This window comes from Chrysochloris asiatica, unplaced genomic scaffold (assembly GCF_000296735.1).
Source record: "Chrysochloris asiatica unplaced genomic scaffold, ChrAsi1.0 scaffold00007, whole genome shotgun sequence".
NCBI lineage: Eukaryota > Metazoa > Chordata > Mammalia > Afrosoricida > Chrysochloridae > Chrysochloris > Chrysochloris asiatica.
The window spans coordinates 24741616-24747615 of NW_006408525.1; the positions used below are offsets into that span (position 1 = coordinate 24741616).

A 6000-nucleotide genomic window follows, 5' to 3' on the forward strand; every position below is an offset into this window, starting at 1 on the left:
AATTACAGGCATTATGAGGAATAACTCATACAGCTACAGTGTTCAGAGAGCTTTAGTCGTAGTTAGTAAATAATATTGTTTTGGCCCTGAGCAAAATCAGATACACATTGAGTTCTTAATGATATTCCCAGTTGTTTGCTGCTACTGCATGCCACATTGAGTTCCAACTCACAGCAACCCTGTATAGGGTTTCCAAGCTTGCCTTGGTAACATAGTGGATTACGAGCTGGGTTATTAACTGCAAGATCAACAGTTCGAATATACCAGTCACTCTACGGGAGAAAGATGAGGCTTTCTGCATCCTTTTATAGCCTCGGAAACCCTATTATACAGCAGTGCTATGAGTCAGCTGACTTGATGGCATGCAACCATCACCGCTCAAATCTTCACAGGAGCAGAAAGCCTCTTCTTTCTTCTGCATAGCAACTGGTGGATTCAAACTGCTGACTTTGTGGTTAGCAGCCCAACATGTAACCCATTATGTTTAGAGAAAGAGAATATACCTGTTCCTTTAACTGCTCCTGAGCCTTTCTTGCTTGCTTACCGTCTTACAGAATAAACATAGGTTTAGTTGACTATTGACCTTTCTGTTCAGCAATTACTCTGGGTTTTAACAGTATAGACAGACAAATTTGGTGCTGAACCAGGTGTGAATGTTTTAAGAAGTTTTTGTCATTTGCTTTCTTCACTGATTATGTGCCACCCTGCATTGATGATAAGTGAAGGATTATGTGCTCTAGTATTATTTTGTTATGAATTGTTGTATATATTTCTCAGTCCAGTGCTGATCCTACAGGTTGGCCTTTTTTTACTAGCCCTACCTATTAGAAGAGGATCTCTGGTAGCGTAGTGGTTACGAATCGGGCTGCTAATCTCAAGGTCGGCAGTTTGAAACTACCAGCAGTTCCACAGGAAAAAGATGAGGCGTTCTGCTCCCGTAAAGATTTATAGCCTTGGAAACCCTGTGCCAGGGTCACTATGAGTCAGAACTGACTCCATGGTACTTAACAACAACAACCTATTAGAAGGAGTCCTAGTGTGACACTGTAGGATAAGCTGGATTGCTAACCACAAGGTTGGCAGTTCAAACCCACCAGCTGCTCCTCAGAAACCCTCTGAGTTGGAACCAACTCCATAGCAGTTAACAACAACTTATTAAAGGATAAAGAGCCAGGCCAGTGTTTGGTTCTTTAGGTAGTAATTGGACTGTTTGTTATCCATCTTATTTCAAACTGCTCAGTTCTATTTAACAGATATTATCTATGTAGGTGTATGGGAATGATTACAATACAATTCCTGTTCTTACAGCATGGGGCGATTAACCTTCCTGTCATAGTTTGAGTTTAAAAAGTTCCATGTGCAATGGTTGGTCACCCTGTGGAGCTCAGTGTTTAGTATGGGAGGTAGATAACTTGTACACTTCAGTAAAGATTTATCAAGCCTGTTCATTTATTTTTATTTTATCAAGCAGGTTAATAATAGAGCAAGAAGGGTGATGTACATATGGAAAGAGGTGAAACTGGACAGTTGCAAGGAACCTAATTTGAGGATCTTGTTATCCCTCTGAGGAGTTTTAACTTAGATGATAAGGAGCTAATAAAGGGTGCTGGTTTGAATTTTTTATTTTATGTTAATTATACAAGTAGTATATTATTTTATATTGTATGGTTACACAAGTATTACACAAATATAAAGGAGACCAAACTGTATTAGGTCTAGGAGAGAGATCGAATTCTGTCATTAAATGGTGACTGTATGGTGTATAGACTGCAGGGAGATCTGTTAAGAACGTAATAGGAAATAGTAACTGAATGAACCAACACATCACTGATAGTGATGGTTAGCATGAGCTTGGCAGATCAGTTGACTCTGGTGAGTGAGTAGAAATGAATGAATAAAATACTGTTAATGTACATCCTATTTCTGATGAGAAACTAGCTAAATGGTTGGCACTGCCTGGTGTGGCACTGTAGCATAAGCACTTGACCTCAAGGTCGGTTTGAATTGCACGATTGGCAATTCAAACTCACCAGCCACTCATCGGAAACCCTGTACAGGTTCACTATGATTTAGGACCGACTTGATGGCACTTAACAACAAGAAGAATAACCTATTAATATACAGAAGGAAAATCAGGTTGAGTGGGGTGAAGAATGGAGTCTGTTTTGGATATATCTGTATCTGGAGTCCAGGTATGGTGCTGTGTGTTAATGCACTGGACTGCAAAATCGGTTTGAACCACAGTGATGGCAGTTGAAGCTCACCAGCTGCTCCTGGGAAATCCTATACAGGGTCACTATGAGTCAGAACTGACTTGATGGCACTTAACAACAACAACATTTAGACATGTAGGGTGGTGATATCTAATAGAAGTATGGGAGATTCACTCTAGCAGTATAGTTTGGGGATTTACAAATATTGAAAAGCTGTCAAAAGGTAGAACCCGAAGTAATGGTTAGATACATAGGAAGAAAACAAGGAAAATATGAATACAAGATAGCCAAGTTTAAGAAAGGAGCAGTCATAGATAATAGATAATATAGGTTATAAAACCTAAGAAGAGAATCTGAAAACTAAAGGGTCAGTGATGACATACTATGGGATTAGTGGATGGTTAGTTTTAATTAGGTAGAGGTGTAAGGGTGAGTCCAAAATTATCTGCACTCTGTAGAATTTAATCTACTTTTAAAGAAAAGACAAATGCATTATTTTCTCAACCTAATCTCCTTCATTTTCAGTACATTTGGTCTTTCAACAAGCTTTCGTGTTTCCTTATTAAAAAGTGTTTTAGGCTGAACGAGCCAGCCGTGCATCAATATCTTGACTTCTTCATCAGAGGGCTGCTTTGAGGGGACCAAACAGGTGGAAGTCTGATGGAGCAAGATCAGGACTATAGGGAGGATGCTTTAATACCTCAAAATGGGCGTTTTTGCAGCGTGTCATCAGTGTAGGCAGAATTGTGTGGACGAGCTGTCATGCAAGATCACAACGTACTTGAATAACAGTGCTCTGCATTTTATCTGAAGTTTAGGCTTCAGCTCTTTAGTGAGAAGCTTACTATAATGAGCACTGTTGATTGTTGAACCTTTTGCCTGACAGTGTTCCAACACTGGCTCTTGAGAGTCCCAGAAAACTGTAAGCATCAATTTTCCAGATGATTGCTTTTGAATTTTTTTGGTCTGGGATTGAGGATGTTTTCATTCCATACTCTGCCTTTACTCTCAGGTGCGTAGTGATGAGTCCATTTCTTGTCACCAGTGATGGTTTTTTTAAGAACCTTAACCTTCCATCAAGTATTGGGCCTAATTCTTTTTGCAGGTGTCAGAATGCTTCTGTTCATGCTCTTCCATGAGTTGTTTTGGTACCTATGTCACACATACTTTAAGAAACCCAAGTCTGTCGTGGATTATTTCATGGAAAGAGCCATGGCTGATTTGCAAATGATTTGCCACATAATCCAATGTCATTAATCTATTCGACAGAATCATTTCATCTGCACACTCAATGTTGTCATCAGTGGTGGACATGGACAGTGTTTTAATATAACCCGTTTTGTATAATTTTTTACTTAACCTCATATATGTGTCTTTTACTTTAAGGTGGCAGAGATTTGAACATATTTAAATTCTAAAGGGAAAGAAAATCAACAGAGTGGGACAAGTAAAAGATTCAGGAAACGACCAAAATAAAGGAATATTTCTAGAGGAATTGGGATCAAGGCCATAGGTAGAGGGATTATCCTTGAATAAGAAAAGGTATTGACTCAATTTAATTAAAGAGAAAGAGGAAGGAATAATTAATAGATTCAAGCAAGTTTAAAGGTAAGAGGTTAAGGAGCTTTAACTTTTTACCTTTAACTATAAACCCTGTATAAACTATAAACGCTTTGAGTTGGAACCGACTCCACGGCACATAACAACAGCTTCATCTTAATGATTTTTTTAAGTGAAGAAGAAAAAAACAAAATCTTACTCTTGAGCATGAGTAGAGTAGTGGGTACACTAGGGCATTAAGTAGATTGCTGAAAGTTTGTGATGGCAGCCTAGCAGCAGAGGTGGCTTACAAAAGACAAACCAAACCCAAAAAACTCATTGCCTGCCAGTTGAGTCAATTTCAACTCATGAAGATCCCTATAGGACAGAGTAGAGTTACTTCTTAGACTTTCTGAGACTGTAAATCTTTACAGAGCAGACTGCTTCATCTTTCTCCCAGAGTGGCTGTAGGGTTTGAACCACCAACCTTGCATTTAGCAGTCCAGTGCTGAACCCACTGTACCACCAGCCCTCCTAAGACAAATAAAAGGACTAATAGCACTGAGGGCCTAACTGAGATAGGAAATCACACATTTTGCAGTGGCATCAATCTATACAATTGGGTGATTTTGTTTCTTCAGCTTGTGTTCAACTCAAGGTCGAAAGAAGCCTAAAAGATGAATTCTCTATTGATCCAGAACTAGAAACTTATGAATTAGTGACAGGAACTAGCAAGACAATTGTTGGGTTAACTGGTCAAGCAAGAAGATACAATGTAAGGGAGAGCTGATAAACAGGGAGGAAATAGAGGCATCAAGTACTTGAAAATTTATAGTCAAAAAGCAATTTAACCAATGGTTTCATAAAGGAATCCCAGAAAATTCCTTATATCTTGCTTACGTTTTTGTTCTGCCCTAGTAAATAATATTGTGATGTTTCTGTACTATTTTATATTGCCAAGTGTTTACCAGAACTTCTACACTTCGTACTGTTTCACTATAATTAACTCAAGTAAAAAGCAATAGTCAATAAAGAGCTATCAGGATTATTTATCATATACTAATTGCAATATGTTATTAAACAATTACATCATACATTTATTTAGTACCCTGGGTGGTACAGTAATTATGTCAGTATTAGGGTCAAACAAATGTCATGATACCTGTAACATAAAGTAATCCAACAAAAAAAAAGGGGGGGGCCAAATATAGTAAGTACTCAATTACTAACCAAAAGATTGGCTGTTTAAACACACTCAGAAATACCCTGGAAGAAAGGGCCAGTGATATGCTTCCAAAAGGTCATAACCTTGAAAACTCAATGGAGCACATTTGTATTTTGTAGCACATTAGGTCACCATGAGTTGAATCAACTCAGTAGCTAGGTTTTTTGTTTTGTTTTTAAATTTATGTGCTAGATAGGGGTCAGTAATGGTTTAGTGTAGAATTCTCACCTTCCATCCAGGAGCCCTGGTAGCCCGGGTTGCTAACCTCAGAGTCAGCAGTTCAAAACTACCAGCTGTTGTTCTAAAGAAAGAGAGGCTTTCTGCTCCCATAAAGATTTAATAGCATCAGAAACTTACACAGGGTTGCTACAAATTGGAATCGACTCCACGTCATATAACCAACCAACCATACAAGAGATTCCTGGTAATATACACCTCAAGCATAGCTACCACCCGTCTGTCATTGGAGGCTTGTGTTGCTGTGATGCTAAACTGGCTAAGACAGACCAGGAAGAAAGACCTGGTAATCTACTTCCAAAACAATCCTAACTATGTATCTGTTGGCATTTTAACTTTCATTCCTGCTATGAGTCTTGAGTCTAGAATGATCTCAGTCTCTCAGTCAAGATGCCTCAGTAAGGATACCCAGTATTGTTGTTATTATTTTGTGCCATTCATTTGGTTCCAACCCATAGCCACCCTGTATAGGGTTTCTGAGGAGTGGCTGGTAAGCTTGAGCCACCAACCTTGTGGTTCAAATCGGCTTTGCATTCAAGCACCATAGTGCCACATCAAGACTCCTTGTCCCAATATAAGACTCAACTGTTTCTCCACTTCTTGCTTTTCTCAGAGTTTGCTTATAAGTTGAATTTAAGAAAAATACAATATGTAGAGCAAGTGGATTGTTATGTGTTGTCAAGTCAGTTTCCTACTAGTTTTTAATCTAGTAGGTTCTAGGTACCGTTGCTTATCAAGAAATAATTAGTTAAGGAGCCAATTCAAAACTGCAGTAGTAGTTAAAAA

The 6000-nt window shown here is 38.6% G+C and overlaps 1 protein-coding gene across 2 annotated transcripts in view; it reads left to right on the forward strand.

Annotated features, from left to right (window-relative positions):
* Positions 1-6000, forward strand: part of CDK12 (cyclin-dependent kinase 12) — a 44571-nt gene that overhangs the window by 21352 nt on the left and 17219 nt on the right. The window lies entirely within an intron of this gene.